The 20,567-nt window shown below is 44.3% G+C and overlaps 1 pseudogene; it reads right to left on the reverse strand.

Moving 5' to 3' along the window:
* Window positions 1–5,393: 5,393 nt before the first annotated feature.
* On the reverse strand, window positions 5,394–5,931 carry LOC103301360 (nascent polypeptide-associated complex subunit alpha-like; annotated as a pseudogene).
* Between the last annotated feature and the right edge of the window lie 14,636 nt (window positions 5,932–20,567).

Here is a 20,567-nt window from a genome sequence, read left to right on the forward strand (position 1 = left end):
GTCCAGCAGGACGGTCGGACATCCCTCAAGGAGTCCCATATGGAGAGGGTGCAGGCTGGGCTGAGGGACACTCCTCCACCCCGTGCACGAATTTCATGCACTGGGCCTCTAGTATAGATATAAAAAGGCTAATGTGTCCCACTGTCCAACTGGTTGCTATGACATGCACTGACCACTAGGGGGCAGACACTCAATGCAGGAGCTGCCAAGCTGCAATGACTTGGTAGCAGTGGTTCTCTGGTTCTCGGGTGATGCACCCTGAAACAGAGAGGAGGGAGCCTGATTCCTTGCAGGGCCGTGTGATTCCACCTTCAGCCATGTGTTGTTGCTGGGGCACTGTCGCCCCGAATCTGGCTTATTGCACACTTGCATTTGCGTTCTACACCCTGTACAACAGCAACTTTACAGAGTGCCCTCTCGCACACCGGGACCCCTCGGGGGATGTCGGAGAGCCGGTTTTGGCCCGATCCCCGCAGGCTAGGCCAAGGGACCCCACCAGCTGGAGGGACCCCACTCACTCCGCAGACACCAGGGAGGGACCACGGGAGGTTGGCTCCAGCGCATGTCTGATCCATCTCACCCAGCCCCACACCACCAGCCACCTTCTAATTAATTTCCTTTCAATGTGCACGAATCTGTGCACCAGGTCACTAGTATATGTTTATGAGGGATAGTTGATCTGCAGTTTTCGTGTAATATCTTTGTCTGTTTTTAAAATAGACTTTTTTGTTAAGGCAGTTTTAGGTTCATAACAAAATTGAGCAGAAGGTACAGCAATTTCCCTTATGCCTCCTGCCTCCACATGCATAGCCTCCTCCATCTTCAACATCCTGTACCAGAGTGGTACATTTGTTACAGTTGATGAACCTACATTGAGACATTATGATCACCCAAGTCCATAATTTACATTAGAGTTCACTCTATGAGTAGTAAATTCTATAGGTTTGGACAAATGTATACTGACTATTTATAGGCTATGCATCTACTACAGTATTACACAGTATAGTTTCACTGCCCTAAAAATCCTCTGTGCTCTGCCTATATCCCCCTCCCCCTAACCCCTTGAAACCACTGATCTTTTTACTGTCTCCATCGTTTTGCCTTTTTGAGAATGTCAGAGAGTTGGGACAATACAATATATAACCTTTCCAGGTCAGCTTCTTTTACTTAGTACTATGCATTTCAAGTTCCTCCATGTATTTTCATGGCTTGATGGCTCATTTCTATTAAGCACTGATTGATATTAGATTGGATGTACTACAGTTTATTTATCCATTCGCCACTGAAGGACATCTTGGTTGCTTCCAAGTTTGTACAATTATGAATAAAGCTGCTACAAACATCCATGAGCAGATTTTTGTGTGGGCATAGTTTTCAAATTTCTTTGGGTAAATACCAAGGAGCACAATTGCTGGATGGTATGTTGAGAGTGTGTCATTTTCTAAGAAGCTTCCAGTCTTCCAAAGTGGTTGCACCATTTTGCATTCCCACCAGCAATGAATGAGACTTCCTTTGTCACACATCTTAGAGAGCAGTATCAGTGCTCTAGATTGTGGCTGTTCTGATGGCTGTGTAAGGTATCTTATTTTCATTTGCAATTCACTAGGACACAGGATGTGGATCATCCTTTCATATGCTTATTTGCCATCTGTTTATCTTCTTTGGTGAGGTGCCTAAGATTTTTGGCTCGTTTTTTTAATTGGGGTTTTTTTTTCTACTATTAAGTTTTAAGTATTCTTAGTATATTTTGGATATCAGTCCTTTTCAGATATGTCTTTTGCAAATATTTTCTCCCAGTGTATGGCTGGTCTTTTCATTCGCCTAACAGTGTCTTTCACAGACCAGAATTTTTTTTATTTTAATGAAGTCCAGTTTATCAATTCTTTCTTTCATGGATTGTGGCTTTGGTGTTGCATATAAAAAGTCATTGCCAGCCAGCTGGTGTGGCTCAGTGGATTGTCATCCCATATACCGAAAGGTCGCTGGTTTCGTTCCTGGTCAGGGCACATGCCTGGGTTGTGGACTTGACACCAGTAGGGGGCGTGCAGGAGGCAGCCAATCAATGTGATGTCTCTCTTTCATTGATCCCTTCCTCTCTCTCTAAAGTCAATTTTTAAAAGCATATTTTAAAAGTATATACTAAAAGAGACATTGCCCAACACAAGGTCACCTAGATTTTCTCCTTTGGTATCTTTTAAGTTTTATAGTTTTTATTTTACATTTGGGCCTATAATCCATTCTGAGTTAATTTTTTATTGAATTTATTGGGGTAACGTTGGTTCACAAAACCATACAGGTTTCAAGTGTACAACTAGACAAAACATCTACACACTGCATCATGTGCCCATCGCCCAAAGCCGAGTCTACTTCTGTCCCCATTTCCCCCTTTTGCCCACCTTCACCCAGCCCCCACCTCCCTTCCACTCTGGCTATCACCACACTGTTTGTGTTACAAATGTGTGTGTGTGTGTGTGTGTGTGTGTGTGTGTGTGTGTGTTTGCATGTTTGCCGCTCTGTTGACTATGAGTTTGCCGACCACTGCCTTAGGGAAAAACACTTAAAAAAACATTTTAATAATGTACTAATGTCTTTACCTTCTTTCATTCAGCCCCCCAAACCCTCTCCACTTTACAGCTGTCAGTCTATTCCATGCATCCGTGCCTCTGGTTCTATTTTGTTCATCAGTTTATTTTGTTCATTAGATTCCACCTATAAGTGAGATCATGTGATTTTTTTTTTACTAAGTGAAAGTTGAAAATCTTTATTTTTCTTTATTGATTAAGGTATTACATACATGTCCTTATCTCCTCATTGCCCCCTCACCCCCCCCCGCTCGTGCCCTCACCACCCCCCTAGTGTCTGTGTCTATTGGATATGCTTATATGCATGCATACAAGTCCTTTGGTTGATCAACTATCTCATGTGATAGTTGTTTTTGACTGGCTTATTTCGCTTAGCATAATACTCTCCAGGTCCCTCCTTGCTGTCGCAAAGGGTAAGAGCTCCTTCTTTTTTATAGCTGCATGGTATTCCATGGTATAGATGTACCACAGCTGCTATGTACCATGGTACATAGATGTACCATCCACTCATCCATGGTATAGATGTACCATCCACTCATCTGCTGATGGGCACTTGGGCTGTTTCCAGATCTTGGTTAAGGTACATTGTGCTGCTATGAACATAGGGGTGCATATATTCTTTCTAATTGGTGTTTTGGGATTCTTAGGATATATACCCAGAAGTGGGATCGCTAGGTCAAGAGACAGTTCCAGTTTAAAATTTTTTAGGAACCTCCTTATGGTTTTTAATAGCGGTAGCACCAGTTTGCATTCCCATCAGCAGGGTGCAAGAGTTCTAATTTCTCCACATCCTTGCAACAATTTTCTTTTGTTGTTTTGATTATAGACACCTGATAGGTGTCAGCACCTGCCAAAAAGACTTTGTTCCATTTTATTACTTTTGCACCTTTGTCAAAATAAGTTGAATATATTTATATGGGTCTACTTTGGGGCTCTCTCTTTTCTGTTCCATTAATCTAGTTGACTGTTCTTTTGCCAACACCACACTGTCGTAATTACTGTAGCTTTATAGTAAGTCTTGAAGTTGGGTAGCATCAGTCCTCCAACTCTGTTCTTCTCCTTCAACACTGTGTTAGCTATTCTGGATCTTCTGCCTCTCCTTTATACATTTCACAATCAGTTTGCCGGTAGCCACAAAGTAACTTGTTGGGATTTCTTTGTCTGGTTTTGATATCAGGATCTGGATAATGCTGAATGCATAGAATATAATGGGATGTGTTCCCTCCTTGTCAGGCAGAATTCCGAGATGGCTCCCAAGGTTCGAAGCCTCTGGTGTTCACATACCTTCTTGTAGTTATTTAATGAAACATGAATCGACTTGCTGCTGTAAAGGGATTTTGCACGTGTAATTAAGGTCCAAAATCAGAAGGATAGGAAATGTGTGACACACTGTTGTTGGCTTGTAGACAGAGGGAGGCCACGTGGCAAAGAATGTGGTTGGCTTCTAGGAGATGAGATCAGCCCCAGCTGATAGCCAGCAAGTAAGTGGGAACTCCTCCTCCAACGGCAAGGAACTGAATTGTGCCAATAACAAGAATGAACTTAGAAGCATATTTTCCCCAGAGCCTCTAGACAACACCTAGATTTCAGCCTTGTTATAACCTGAGCAGAGAACCCAGTCATTTTGTGCTGAACTTTTGACCTATAGAAACTGCTATAATAAATGAATATTGACTTAGGATATTAAGTTTGTAGTCTGTTATGCAGCAATACAAATTTAACCCTTTGCACTCGCTTGCTTTTTTCTCGATTCCTTTATTCTAATGCTAACCGTGTCGAGTCACACTCAACATCTGAGTGCAAAAGGTTAATAATTCCTCTCTTTCTCTTGGAAGAGTTTGCATACAATTGCTATTATTTCTTCCACAACTGTTCGATCAAATTCACCAGTAAAGCCATCTGGACATAAGGTTTTCTTTGTGGGAAAGTTTTTAACTATGAAATAAATTTCTTTAAAGACATATGACTATTCAGGTTGGTGGTGTGTGTTTTTTTCTCGAGTGAACTTGGTAGCTTGTATCTTTTAAGGAATGTGTCTATTTTACCTAAATTGTCAAATTTATTGCCATAAAGCTCTTTATATCATCCCCTTATTATTATATTAATTTCTGCAGGATCTGTAGTGTTGTCCTATATCTCATTCTTGATATCAGTCATTTGGGTCATCTCTCTTTTTTCCCTTATTAATTTGGCTAGCGTTTCATTAACTTTATTGATCTTCCCAAAGAGCCCACTATCAGTTTTTTTAAATTTCCTCTATAGTTTTTCCTTTGTATTTTGGTGCTTTCTATTCTTATCTTTATTATTTCCTTTCTTCTGCTTACTTTGGGTTTAATTTCCACTTTTTATCATAGTTTCTTAAGGTGGAATATGAGGTCATTGATCTGAGACAATTCTTCTTTTCGGAAGCCATAGCTTTATTAATCATAGAAACAGTCCAAATTTCAAGCCAAGCTGCAGTTACTTTTTTGAAATACAAAAACAAGCAAACAAACAAACAAACAAAATAACAAAACAAAAACTCCTCTTTTTTGAATGGTTACATTGTTAATTCCATAATATCTCCACACATTTGCTTGGCATGATCAGTTCTGTGTTCTTAACTTCCATGCCTGTTTCTTTTCTTTCTTTATTGATTTCAAAGAGGAAGGGAGAGGAAGAGAGAGACGGAGACATCAATGATAAGAGAGAATCATTGAATGGCTGCCTCCTGCACACCCCACACTGGGGATCAAGCCTGAAACCTGGGCATGGGCCCCTGACCAGAATCAAACCTGGGACCCCTGAGTCCACAGGCTGACGCTCTATCCACTGAGCCAAACCTGCCAGGGCTACGCCTGTTTCATCAGCCTCTTCTTCACTCTCCTCTTGTACAGTTGGAGTGTGTGTGCTTTCTTAAATGTTTGAGACAGCTTCACCTTGAACTTTGAATTTCTCAGAAGCTGCTAGCTGTGCTTGCTGAGATAAATCCTCAATCTTGGCTTCTCCCAAACCTCTATAGGTAGCTGAAGCTGGAGTCTTGTAGACATTTGGCTTTGTGATGACAAAGAGGACATTCTTAGATGTCAGAGTGACCCTAGTAACCCCTATAACCTATCAAAGACTCAGTTTGGACATAGCCTTCTGTGCCTTCTTTTCACTTCGGTTCTGTTTTGGTTTACCGGCTGGTTCTTCATCGATTTCAGCTGCTGCTGCTAGCTGAGCTTGTATGGTTGCCGGGGTGGAATCTTGTTCTTTGAGCTCTGGTACTGATCCATCACTGTCAGGTTCTGTTTCAGATCCTGTCTCAGCCTGGGGCTGTGGCAACTCATTCTGTGACAGAGACAGTTTCTGTGGCTTCACCCAGCATTCTGTGCGGGCAATGCAGAACCAAGATGGCAGCAGAAAGATAGTAATTGGGAGCCTAATATAAGCATTTAATGTTATAAATGTCTTTGGAAGCACTGCTTTTGCTGCATTCCATACATTTTGATACATTTGTTTGCATTTAAATTCCATTCAAAATACTTCTACATTTTCCTTCTGATTTCCCTTTTGACCTTTGGTGTGCTGGTTATCAATTTATTGCCTCTCAACTTAAAGTTCATCCTTCCTGCCTGTTCTGTGATCATGGAACATATTTGAGGTATTTTTCCTTTGCCAGCTGGCACTGAAGCTTTCTCAGGAGAGAGTGCTGAAGAGATATTGCAAGAGGAAAAGAGGTTTCCTTCCTGATTCCTGTGTGCTGGCTTGGCAGTCTCCTTCTGCATGACTTTTTCTGGCATCAGACTCTTCCATTCCTGGGTTCCTGCAGGACATGGCAGCCAGCAGCAGCCAGTGACCAGCAGCTCTCCCCTCGCACCAGCACTCACCCCTAGGCAGCTTGGCAGCAAGCACAGGGCCTCTGGATACTGCAGCACTTGCAGCTTCCCCAGGGCCTGGCTCCTGCAGAGCATGGAAGCCAGCGGCTCCCTGTGAACAGCTCCCCTCGCCCCCCTGCAGCAGGCAGATATCTGGCAAGTTCCAGAAGATAGATTTCCAACAGGTTGCATCAGTACCACACTATAATACTCTGTCATCCAGTGAGCTACAGTCATGCCTCTCCAACAAAATCTGCATCTCAGCTCCAGGGACATTGTATCTTAGCCTAGGGATAGTGACCACATCTGAATTCTGTTATTCCTATGTTCCTTAGAGTTCTCTTTACATCTTACTAGCCAATTCCTCATCATTCTAATCCCCTGTTATAGGTAATTCCTTGTATTAACGTTTCCTGTTCAAATTACTGTGCCATTCCTCCCTTCAGACAGGGCACAGACGGACAGAATTGTTATCAGGACTGACCCCAGGAAATAGACCTGCAGAGATGCAGCTGTGGGATTGGTTCATTCCCACCTCCTTCAGGCTTCAGCATAGTGCTTGCCAATGGAAAATGGATGGCTAGTAATCGATGGCGAGCAGTGGCATCGCAATTAATCAACTTACTGTTGATTGTGATGAAGTGCTAACTGAAGCACATGCCTTAGATGCCTTAAATGGCTGCTGCACTTGACCGTTATGGCAGTAATCGTGACTATAAGGACTGGGATGTGGGATTGATATCTTGTAATGCATTTGAGCAGTTCAGTCACAGTCTAAGAACCAGAGAGCTTTTGTGGTGCATAAGAGAGGCTGTTCTTTGTTGTAGCTGCAGGGCTAATATTGCTGAAAACCAAACACTACGTTTCATTGAGTAGGTTGTTGAATTGCAATGACGGAGTCACATTCTTGACACTGACTGGTAAAGAATGGGAGATCCCAACACTTGGAATGGGGACAACTGTTTGGTCCCACATGAAACGGACAATCTTGAACTACCAAGTCTCTCTGAGCCTCCCTTACTAAGTAGCTAGCCCTTTAGTATCTGAGACTAGCCTTTTTCTCTGTGAAAACCCTGTGATAAACTCACATGGTCCAGATGCCTTGAAAAGGGATGCCTCTTCTCCTCAAGACCCACCACAACCACCCCCTATTGCTGATAGAGCCACAACTGAGGTCAAAGCTCAGCATGCATATGTACACAATAACCAAGGAGGAAATGGCTTATATTCCAATAGAATTGTAAGCTCCGGCCAGTGTGGCTCAATTGGTTGGTTGTCATCCTGTGCACCGAGGGGTTCCTTGTTCAATCCCTTGTAGGGGCATGCAGGAGGCAGCCTATCGATGTTTCTCTCTCTCTCTCTCTCTCTCTCCCTCTCTCTCTCTCATTCTCTCCCTCTCTCTCTCTTTTGAGGATATTTTTCCCATTGGTTTTTAGAGAAAGTGGAAGGGAGAAAGGGAGGGAGGGAGAGAGAGAGAAAAAATCAATGTGAGAGACACACCCATTGATTGCCTCCCACATGCACCCCCTACCGGGGCAGGGGATTGAACCTGAAACCTAGCTATATGCCCTTGATAAGGAATTGAACCCGTGATCTATTGGTGTGCAAGGCAACGCTCTAACCACTGAGAAACACCAGCCAGGGCTGGAATAATTTTTTAAAAGAATTGTAAGACCTTGCTGGTATATATTGGCAGAAACCCAGGGAACAGAAGCAGATTCTAAGGATGTTAGATAAGAAGGACAGAATGTAACACTAGACTGGGCAGAATTCATTGATATGGGTTCACTTACTAGAGATTCTGGATTTAATGTGTCAGTACATGCAGCTGAAGGTGGCTCTAAGGGCTTACCAAGTTGGCTGGCTGAAACTGGGGCTCAACTGTGACCTGTAGTTAATGAGGGTGAGATGCTAGAGGTTCCTGGCATGATATGGAGGAGGGAAGCCAAAGGCTTAGGATGATAGTAACATTGACAGGATTTATCATGTATGACCTGCACACAGTCCCAATCAAGTGCCATGAAAAGGCTCAAAAGGCAATCCCTTTACCCAGCCGGTGTGCTCAGTGGTTGAGTGTTGACCTGTGAACCAGGAGGTCATGGTTTGATTCCCAGTCAGGGCACATGCCTGGATTGTGGGCTCGATCCCCAGTAGGGGGCATGCAGTAGGCAGCTGATCAATGATTCTCTGTCATCATTGATGTTTCTAGCTCTATCTCTCTCTCCCTTCCTCTCTGAAATCAACACACACACACACACACACACACACACACACTGAGTGGCCAGATTATTATAATCTCTGAATGCATAATAATCTGGCCACTCAGTGTATATCCTATATAATAAAAGGCTAATATGCAAATTGTCCCCTCAACCAGGAGTTCAACCAGCAGGCAGGCCGGCCAACCGCCCATGTCCCCTCCCCCTGGCCAGGCTGGCCGGACCCCACCCATGCACGAATTCATGCATCGGGCCTCATACACACACACACTGAGTGGCCAGGTTATTATGCGTTCAGAGATAATAATAATCTGGCCACTCAGTATATATGTGTGTGTGTGTGTGTATATATATATACTCCCTTCACCAAAACACTGATAAATCCTTATTTTTAAAAATATATATTTTTATTGTGCCGAAACCGGTTTGGCTCAGTGGATAGAGCGTCGGCCTGCGGACTCAAGGGTCCCAGGTTCGATTCCGGTCAAGGGCATGTACCTTGGTTGCGGGCACATCCCCAGTAGGGGGTGTGCAAGAGGCGGTAGAGGCGGCTGGTCGATGTTTCTCTCTCATCGATGTTTCTAACTCTCTATCCCTCTCTCTTCCTCTCTGTAAAAAATCAATAAAATATATTTTAAAATATATATATATATATTTTATTGATTTTTTACAGACAGGAAGGGAGAGGGACAGAGAGTTAGGAACATCGATGAGAGAGAAACATCGCTCAGCTGCCTCCTGCACATCCCCTACTGGGGATGTGCCCGCAACCAAGGTACATGCCCCTGACCGGAATTGAACCTTGGACCCCCTCAGTCCGCAGACTGATGCTCCATCCACTGAGCCAAACCGGTTTCAGCTGATAAATCCTTTAGTGAAGAGTACCTGCATCCTCTGTGGTTGCTCTTCTTTGTAGGCCAGGTATGAGTTAGAGCAGTGGTCGGCAAACTGCGGCTCGAGAGCCAAATGCGGCTCGTGAGCCTCGGTTTGCCGCTCTGTTGACTAATGAGTTTGCCGACCACTGCCTTAGGGAAAAACACTTAAAAACATTTTAATAATGTACTAATGTCTTTAACCTGAAGTCAAAACTTCTGGGTAAGGGTAATGCCATAAGGGCAGTGGTCGGCAAACTCATTAGATAACAGAGCCACAGTTTGCTGACCATTGAGTTAGGGGAAGGACCCTGAACGCAATTCAGAGATCATCAGGGCTGCCTCTCTAATCACAGGCCAAGTGCAAGAGCTCTGGGTCAGAGCGGTTTCAAAGGAGGGGCTGCAGGCACACCTCACATGGTGGGTTTCACTCCCACACTCCAGCATCCTGCTCCTCAGCTCCCCCTGGTGCAGTTCCCCAGGGCCCTGCAGAGCCAGAGCCGAGGGGGTAGTGCCTCCACTTACATTTCAAAGGAAAGGCCTGCCAGCAGGCTCAGAACCTCAACCAGAGAGCCACTTAAAGTCTTGGGGCTCAACCTTTGTCCAGCAAAGCTGCAGGCAGGCCCATCACCCCAGTGGGCATTGTCCTAGTGTCCAAAAGGCAGGACCTCTGCCCCAATGGGTCTGATGGGCAGAGCACCCAGCAAAGAGGATTATTCTGAAGCCTTAAATTCTAATGGAATTTGCCCCTTGGGTTTTGGACTTGCTCAGGACCTGTCACTCCTTCCTTCTCTCCTATTTCTTCTGTTTGGAATTGGAATGCCTACCCTATGCCTTCCCAACACTGTACCTTGAAAGCATATAACTTTCTGGGTTTCACAGGTTCACAGCTAAAGAACAATTTGCCTCAGGATGAATGGTACCTGAGTCTCACCCATACCTGATTTAGATGAGATTTTGAACTTTAGACTTGAGTTGACTTGGGGCTGTTGGGATGGAATGAATATATTTTGTATTTTGGAAGGACATGAATGGGGTGGGGCAGGGACGGAAAGCTAGACTGAGTGTGCCCCACCCAATGTAAAGGTATAAGAAGGTGGTTTAGAATGTGCTTTGGTCATGAGCTCTCATGAATGGGATTGGTGCTTTTATGAAAAAGACCCACAGACCTCCCTAACTCCTTCCACATATGATGAAACATATTAGGAAGTGGGCCCTCACTAGATGCTAAATCTGCCAGCGGTGTGATCTTGGACTTCCAGCTTCCAGAACTGTGAGAAATAAATGTTTGTTGTTTATAAGCAGCCCAGTTTTTGGTATACCGTATTTTCCGGCGTATAAGACAACTGGGCATATAGAAGATTTTCCTGGGTTAAAAAGTCGTCTTATACGCAGGAAAATACGGTATATATATATATATATATATATATATATATATATATATATATATATATGAAATTGATTTCAGAAATGAGAGAGAGAAACATCAATGATGAGAGAGAATCATTGATCAGCTGCCTCCTGCATGTCCACTATTGGGGATTGAGCAGCCTGCAACCCGGAATTGAACCGTGACCTCCTGGTTCATAGGTCAATGCTCAATCACTGGGATGTGCCGGCCGGGCTGTGGTATTTTGTTATAGCAGCCCAAACAGACTAAGACACCTTGGTAGGCTTCTTTGGATTTTGGAAGCAACATTCAAGTGTGCTACTCTGAACCCATCTACAGAGTTGCCCAAAAGGTTTCCATTTAGTTGCCCACATGCTTTGCAGGTCAGCCTGCAGTACAAACTGCTCTTGAACTTGGACTTTATATCCCAGCCGATCCAACGATACACCAAGTATCTGTGGCATATAAGAATGCTGTGAGAAGATTCTGGCAAGCGCAAATGAGGCAATCACAGTGTCAGCCTCTGGGATTTTAGAGCAATTCTGTATGCTCTTTTGCAGATAACTACTCTCATTTTTTAAAAAATGTTTTGAGGTATAACTGACATACAATATTATATTAGTAGCAGATTGTAGTGTGGGCCCTGACAGTTGGGTTTTTTTCTCCTTTGTAATGCAAGTGCTTGACTTAAGCTTTGACTGCTGAGGCATCCATTTCAAAGGTGCATTCATTTCAAAGGCAGCTGTCTCAAATAAACACAGTGCCAGCCTCAGGACTTAAAGAGCCAGGTGCCTTCCCCCTCCCCACAGGCTCCTCTGTTTTCGAGATCCTGGTTGATTTCAATAACTGAACATTTAGGCTACTTGCTTGTTTTCTCTTACTGTTTTTTTTGGGTTTTTTGTTTGTTTGTTTTAAATTCACCAATAAAAGAATGAGCTCATGCCCTGGCTGGTTTGGCTCAGTGAATAGAGCATCAGCTCCATAAACTGAAGAGTCCCTGGTTTGATTCCTGGTCAAGGGCACGGACCTTGGGTGCATGCGGGTGGGAGGCAACCAATTGATGTGTCTCTCTCACATCGTTTTTTCTCTCTGTGTGTCTCTCCCCCTCCCTTCCACTCTCTCTCAAAATAAATGGAAAAATATCCTGGGGTGAGGATTAACAACAAAATAAAAGAGTGAGCCCGTAAAACCCTGGCCCCCAATATAAGGAGAACCCTAAAACCATTCTCATTCTTTCTTTCTCTCTCTCTCTCTCTCTCTCTCTCTCTCTCTCTCTCTCTCTCCTTCCCCATTCCTCCTTCCCTCCTCACCTCTCTCTCTCTTAGACATCTCTGTGTGACCCCAGACATGCTGTGTCATTTCCAGGTCTAGTAAGTAATGAACCTGGATCCCTGATGGTTATTGTTGAAGGTCATCTTGCAATCTTAATAAGAACCACAAAGGCCAATCCAGCCACAACATTGGTTGTTGCTAGGCTGAGAACAGAACAAAACACATGTACAATCCCTAGCTGGTTTGGCTTGGTGGATAGATCATTGGCCTGCGGACTGAAAGGTTCTGGGTTTGATTCCGGTCAGGGCACATGCCCAGGTTGTGGGCTTGATCCCTTGCAGGAGGCAGCCGATCAGTGATTCTCATCATTGATGTTTCTGTGTCTCTCTCCCTATCTCTTCCTCTCTGAAATCAATAAAAAATATATATTAAAAAACAACAACATATGTACAACATAATGATTCCATACTTGTACATGCTTCCAAATGATCACCACAATAAGTATAGTTCATCACCATACATAGTTACCAAATTTTTTTTCTTGTGACAAAAACGTTTTAAGACTTACTCTCTTAACAACTTTCATACAATACAGTATGGTTAACTACAGTCACCGTGCTGTACATTACATCCCCATAACTTCTTTATTTTATAACTGAAAGTTTGTACCTTCACCCCTGTCATCCACCCACACCTCCTGCCTCTGGCAAACACCAATACTGTTTTTCTTTTGAGAAACAGCTTCTGGCTTAATACTGGGCCTTAGCAGAGACCAAACATCTAACCATGAGATACATAATAAAACCCTAACATGTGCCGAAACTGGTTTGGCTCAGTGGATAGAGCGTCGGCCTGCAGACGCAAGGGTCCCAGGTTCGATTCCGGTCAAGGGCATGTACCTTGGTTGCGGGCACATCCTCAGTAGGAGGTGTGCAAGAGGCAGTTGATCGATGTTTCTAACTCTCTATCCCTCTCTCTTCCTCTCTGTAAAAAATCAATAAAATATATTTTTTAATTAGAAAAAAAACACCCTAACATGCAAATCGATCAAATGGCAGAACAACCAGTCACTATGATGCACACTGACCATCAGGAACTGCCCCTGGAGGTTAGTGCGCTCCCACAGGGGGAGTGCCGCTCAGCCAGAAGCCAGGCTCACAGCTGGCAAGCACAGCGACAGTGGTGGGAGCCTCTCCTGCCTCCGTGGCAATGCTAAAGAGCAGCCAGCCGAGCGGTAAGGAGCAGTGAGCAGGCAGGCAGTAAGGAGTGAGGGGTCCCAGGCTGTAAAAGGGCATAGTCCGGGCTGAGGGACACCCCCCCCCCCAGTGCATGAATTTCATGCACCGGGCCTCTAGTGAGATACATAATAACCATACAGCCTTAATTCCCATCATGAATGGGTGTCATGTCTGACCCACATAGCCATAAAATTAGACATGCATTGCAGCAATCTATTATCAAATAAAAGTGGTATAGAAGAGACCAAGTTAGGCAATTCCAGAATATACAGCAAGTTGGATGAGCAGGTGACTCAGACTCTTTTGACACCAACTCCTATTCTATTGCCTCCTCTCCTTCAATCCGAGTCTATGGTGTACTGGGGTATTCCTTACAAGAAGTTGACCAAGGAAGAAAAGAGTCAAGCTTGTCTTATATATGGGTCTGAATGATATGCTGGTACCATCCCAAAGTGGACAGATGCACATTACAGCTCTACTCAGGGGTGACCCTGAGTGATAATGGTGAAGGAAAATCCCATCCAGTGAGCATAACATGGAACAGCATATTTCGTTGTCCACTGTATCTAGACTGAGAGATGGACAGAAATGTGGATATATATATATATATATATATATATATATATAGTCAGGGACTTGGAAGTAACAGGACTGGAATATTAGTGACAAGGAAGTCTGGGGAAGAGAGAAGTGGATGGACCTCTGAATGGACACAGACAGTGAAGATATTTGTGCCCCATGTGAATGCCTACCGGAAGGCATATAGTGCCTGGGTTCAACAACTTGAACTTCCCCTTACTGAGGATGGCATGGTTCATGCTAATGCAGACTACCCTTTCTGCCATCAGCAGAGACCAAAATTGAGACCTCAACATGGCACCATTTGCTCTGGGGGCCAGCCAGTCAGCCACAAGTGACAGGTTGCTTATATCGACCTCTTTCATCATGGAGGGGAACAGAGATTCATCTTCACAGGAACAGACACATTTTCTGGATATGGTTTTCCCTTCCCTGCCTGTAATGTTTGTGCCAGCACCACCATCTGTGGACTCTTCTACACAGCATTGCATCTGATCCAGAAACTGATTTCACAGCAAAGCAAGTGTAGTGATAGGTCCATGCCTATGGGATTAACTGGTCTTACCACAGGCCACATCATCTGGGAGCAGCTGGCCTAATTGAAAGGTGGAATGGTTTTTTAGACTCTGTTATGATGCTAGTTGTGAAACAGCACCCTGAAAGAATGGGGTTTTGTTTTATAGGATGTAGTATACACTTTGAATCAGAGACCAATATATGGTTCTGTCTCCCCCATAGCCAGTATAAATGGGTCCTGAAATTAAGGGGTAGAAGTAGGAGTGGCTTTTCTTACTATTACACCTAATAATCCACTCGTGGAATGTTTGTTCCCCATCTTGACAACGTTGAGCTCTGCTTTTTTGAATCTAAGTGCCTGTGATGGTTAATTAAAAAAAAAAAGTATATATATATATATATATATATATATATATATATATATATATATATATTTTAGAGGCCTGGTGCACAAAATTTATGCACTTGGGGAGGGGGTGTCCCTCAGCCTGGCTTGCACTCTCTTGCAGTCCGGGAGCCCTCAGGGGACATCTAACTGATGGCAGTTGGACATCCTTAGTGCTACCATGGAGGCGGGAGAGGCTCCCACCACTGCCATGAGCCTGCTCAGGACTTCTGGCTCAGTGGCACCCCCCTGTGGGAGCACACTGACCAGCAGGGAGCAGCTCCTGCATTGAGCATCTGCCCCCTGGTGATCAGTGTGTGTCATAGTGACCTGCCATTCGATCAATTTGCATATTAGCCTTTTATTATATGGGATTTTTTATTGGTTCCAGAAAGGAAGGGAAAGGGAGAGAGAGATAGAAACATCAATGATGCCAGAGAATCATCGATCGGGTGCCTCCTGCACACCCCACACTGGGGATAGAGCCTGCAACCTGGCCATGTGCCCTGACCAGGAATCGAACTGCGACCTCCTGGTTCATAGGTCAGTGCTCAACCACTGAGCCATGCTGGCCGGGCATGATGGTTAATTTTTGTTTTTGTCAACTTGACTCAGCCATGGAGAGCCCAGATATTTGGTTCAACACTATTTAGAGCGTGCCTGTGCAAGTGTTTCTGGATGAGATTAACATTTGAATTGGTAGACTGAGGAAAGTAAGTGTCTCCCAAAGTGAGGGACTAATCCAATCCATTGAAGGCTTGAATAAAACAAAAAAGACTAAGCAACAGAAACTTCACTCTCTCTCTGCCTGACTGTCCTTGATCTGGGACATCAGTCTTCTCCAGCCTTTGTACTTGGACTCAGACTTGGATTGGAGTTACACCATCAGGTCTCCTGAGTATCCAGCATACTGACTGCAGATCTTAGGACTTCTCACCCTCCAAATTACGTGAACCAGTTCCTTGTAATAAATCTCTTAATATATAAATATGCCCTTTAGGTTCTGTTTCTCTGGAAAACTCTAATATAGATTTTGGTACTGGCAGTGGATAAATAGAATGTTAAGAATGATTTTTCTGCCTGGCCAATGTGGCTCAGCATCGACCTATGAACCAGGAGGTCACTGGTTTGGTTCCCATTCAGGGCACATGCCCAGGTTGTAGGCTCAATCCCCAGTGTGGGGCATGCAGGAGGCAGCCAATCCATGATTCTCTCTCATCGTTTATGTTTCTGTCTCTCTGTATCTCTCCCTTTTTCTCTCAAATCAACATATATTAAAGTTTTTTAAAAATAATGAATTTTCTGAACTGGTTCTGAAGTTTCTGGAACTGGATCTCTAATCTGATTAAATTTAAAGATGCTAATGATATAGAATATGGAGACACTCAAAATATATATTGGATACATAATCTACTTATAAGAAGCAAGGAGCTGGGTGACTGTGTGTACAATACTTTCAAATATTTTTTGAAAACAGGAGTATAATGAGATTGGCTGGTTGCTCCTAATGTCTCTGGACAAAGTGGTACAACAAAAGATGAGCTCAGGGATTGGCATCCCCAGCTCAAGCACCAAAAATGACTCAAAATCTTCTAGGTGTACCCTGAAGGAGAGCCTTATCTCCTGTAGCTGAAGGGCTGAGATTACTGAAAATCAAACCCAAAATCTCAGCACTACTGGCTTATTACAAGGCAAGTTAAGCTTCCAGCCTTGCATTTATGGGGAAAGAATAGGATCCTGAAAGTTGGAGTGTGTGTGTGTTTGTGTCGGGGGGGAGATAATGAAGCTAGGGACACTGTGCCTTAAATTCTAATAAGTCCTCTTTGCCAGTGGGTGAGGCCTCAACCAGGGAGCACAACAATGGTTCCATTGAATTGGAAAGTGAGAAATTTTGGATTTTGGGCTCCTTCCAGAGAAAATACAGGGAGAGAGAGAGAGAGAGAGAGAGAGAGAGAGAGAGAGAGAGAGAGAGAGAGAGGAGTTAATTTACTAGCTAGAGTGATTGATCTTCATTACTAAGGGGAAATCAGTTGCTACTACACTGTGGAGGCAAGGAGGATTATGTCTGCAACCCAGCGGAGTATCTGAGATGCCTCTTAGTACTTCCATGCCCAACAGTAAAAGTTAATGGAGAACTATAGCAACTGAAAACAGGCAGGATGATTGAGGACTCAAACTCTTCGGGAATTAAGGTTTGGGTGACTCCCTCAGGTAAAGAGAGCATCTGAGGTTCTGAAGGAAGGCAGGGAAAATACAGAATGGATAGTGGAAGAAGGAAGCCAGTGATGGCAACTATACCCTTGTGATCAATTATAGAAATGAGTACTATTGTAGCTTTGCTTATTTTCTTCTTACTTGTTATATTTCTGTATTTATTTGTATATGCTAGTCATTTTCTCTTTCTGTCTCTTTCCCATTTTAATTTTATATATGAATACTTGTTGGAAATTGATTTTATAATTTCATCTTTAGATGCTAGATTAGTGGGACTGTGACTAAATTTGAGGAATCCTATCTAATAATAGACAAATATGCAAATTGACCATACCTCCGACACACCCACAAGCCACACCCACCATCCAATCATAGCGAGTATGCAAATTAACCCAAACCAAGATGGCTACAGCCACAGAGAGCAAGGTTTCCTAGGTAACAGAGGAAGCCAAGCTTTCCGCCTGCCCTTGCCAGGCCTAAGCTCCACTCAAGCTACAAAGTTTCAATTATAGAAGGTAAACAAATTCAAACAAATGGCGGCAGAATGGAGCTTGAGAGAGCAGGCCAGGGTTGCCGCTGGCAACAGGGGAAGCACAGCTTTCCGCACACCCTGGCCGGGCCCACCCGCTTAAGGCAACAAAGTTTCAATTATAACCCCAACATAAATGGCTACCGGCCTCGGAGGGAGCCCCAGGCTTGGCTCCGCTCCAGGCTACAAAGTTTCAATTGTAGAAGGAAAATAAATTCCAGATACCAGGGCCTCCGCTTGGGTTGCCAGGGGGCGTGGCCGGCCTGCAAACCATCACAGGCCCCTTGCTCAGGCTGCCCCACACCCCAAGGGAACCCCCACCTGATCCGGGACGCCCTTCAGGGCAAACCAGCTGGCCCCCACCCCTGTACCAGGCCTCTATCCTATCTAATAAAAGAGTAATATGCAGATTGATCATCACTGCAACACAGAATATAGCTGCCCCCATGTGGTCAAAGATCCTGCCCCCATGTGGACACAAGATGGCCACCACAAGATGGCCAGCAGAAGAGGGCAGTTGGGAGGTACCCGGCCTGCAAGGGAGGGCAGTTGAGAGGGACCAAGCCTGCAAGGGAGGGCAGTTGGAAGTGATCAACCCTGCAGGAGAGGGCAGTTAGGGGTGACCAGGCCGGCAGAGGAGGGAAGTTGGGGGCAAACAGGCTGGCAGGGGAGTGGTTAGGGGGTGATCAGGCTGGCAGGCAGAAGCGGTTAGGGGCAATCAGGAAGGCAGGCAGGCAAGCAGTTGGGAGCCAGCAGTCCTGGATTGTGAGAGGGATGTCCGACTGCCCGTTTAGGCCCAATCCCAATGGGCAGTCGGACATCCCTTGAGGGGTCCCAGATTGGAGAGGGTACAGGTTGGGCTGAGGGACAACCCCCTTCCATGCACGAATTTCGTGCACCGGGCCTCTAGTAATTAATATAAACAGCAATGAATATAATGACTCTTGAGATATAATTTGGGGGAAAGAGTAAAACTTCCTCTCTTGTGAGAAGGATAGCTATGTCTTGTTAGATATATCTTGTAGAATTTTTTTGTTGTAGGAGAATTGAAATACGTGTGGAAGGGTGCATATGGAAGCTGAGTAATCAAAGGGTGGACTGTGCCACTTATTGATTTTTGTCTCTTGGCTTCAAATTCATCCTTTATGCCTGTTCTGTGAAAATGGCTCTGGTCTGTTTAAATGTTTTTTCCTTTACCAGCTGGTACTGAAGGTTTGCCAGTAGAGGGCACTGGAAAGACATTGCAAGGAGGAAAATGGTTTTGCTTCCTACTTCTGGTGGGCCCACTCAGCGGGTTGCTGCAGCATATACAGCTTTCTCCAGCACCAGTGTCCTGAAGCACCACAGGTTCTCCAGTGCCTGGCTCCTGCAGTGCAAGGTGACTACCAGCACCCCGTGGCCAGCAGCTTCTCCCTGGAATCTCCCATCAGACAGTGAAGCGCTCACAGCTTCTCCATTTTCCAGTTTTTGCTGTGCAAGGCAGCCAGCAGCACGCAGTGGCCAGCAACTTCCCCCTGACACCCTCCCTCACATATAGCTTTGTAGCAGAGTGCCTCTGATGACTCACCTTCCCATAAACAACTTTCTTTGGCACCCTAGCTGGTGGATTTCTGGCAGGTTCCAGGAAGCAGATTTCCAGCCAGTTCCACCATTCAGTGAGTCACGACCATAATTTCTTGAACAAGGACGGGATCTCAGCTCTGAGTTCAGGAGCAGAGGGTGGGTGGGGGCAGAGTAGGGTCTTCCTTGGGTGCCATATTTCAGTCATGCTCATGCTTTCCTCCACCTTCTTGAACATAAGGGTTAGATCTACAAAGCTGTTTTGAAGTTCTTTGTCTATTGGATTGATTATCTGGGTCATTTTCTATGGATTATTTTTCTCCATGTGGGTCGTAGTCCCCTGCTTCTTTTCATACCTGATAATATTTTATTGCATGCCAGACATTGTAAATTTTACTTCGTTGAGTGCTGAATTTTTTTGTACTTAAAAAATTGGGGTGCTTGGCCCATGTGAATCAGTTGGTTGAGCATCATCCCATGCACCAGGAGGTAGCTGGTTCAATTCCTGGTCAGGGCACCTGCCTGGGTTATGGGCTCGATCCCCGGTAGAGGGTGTGGGAGATTGATGATTTTCTCTCATCATTGATGTTTCTATCTCTCCCTTCCTCTCTCTGAAATCAATAATTTTTTTTAAAAAAAATTGGGGTGGGAGGCTTTGTTCTGGGACACCGTTAATCAATTTTTTAAGGCAGGCCTGAATAACCTTTATTCCAGGGTGAATTTGACTGATAGTCTAGAGCTAATTTGGTACTGAAGCAATACCCTTCTGTGATCCTTATTCAGTGCCTCCTGTGTTAATAGAGTTTTCCACTCAGGCAGGTGTTGAGGATGAACTTTTCCTGTCTCTGTGTGTTGTTCCTTCTGATCATTTTTAGTGGTCTTTCCCTGGCCTCAGGCAGTTTTCTTACATATATGTGCTGATCCCTACTGCTTGAAGACTTGAAGGGAACACTTTCTCTCTCTGTGCAGCTCTATCCTCCATAGTACTTTGCCCTTTCCTGTGAATTCTAGCTGCTTTAAGAGTTCTCAGATGTCCAACCTTTCCCTGGGTGAACAATTGCATTCATCTATGGTTTATCCTTCCTGTGTTTCTTTTGGCAAAAATAACCAGATCCGCATCTCTGTTCTTATTTCTTCTCTATTATCAAAAGATAGCACTTTTTTTGAAAAAAATCCAGTACACTAAATGGCCAATTCATCAAACCATCATCTCAACTATAACCCAACTGATGAAACCTAATTTGCTGAAAGATCAATGTTCTGAATTCTTGAAGATTTGGAGATAATTTTAATTTCACTCTAATACTGAGTGATAGGTACCAAACACCTTCAACCAAGTAAATTCATTGCTGCTCTTCTATAGCCAGGGGTA

The sequence above is a fragment of the Eptesicus fuscus genome, chromosome 1, assembly GCF_027574615.1.
Source record: "Eptesicus fuscus isolate TK198812 chromosome 1, DD_ASM_mEF_20220401, whole genome shotgun sequence".
Taxonomy (NCBI): Eukaryota; Metazoa; Chordata; class Mammalia; order Chiroptera; family Vespertilionidae; genus Eptesicus; species Eptesicus fuscus.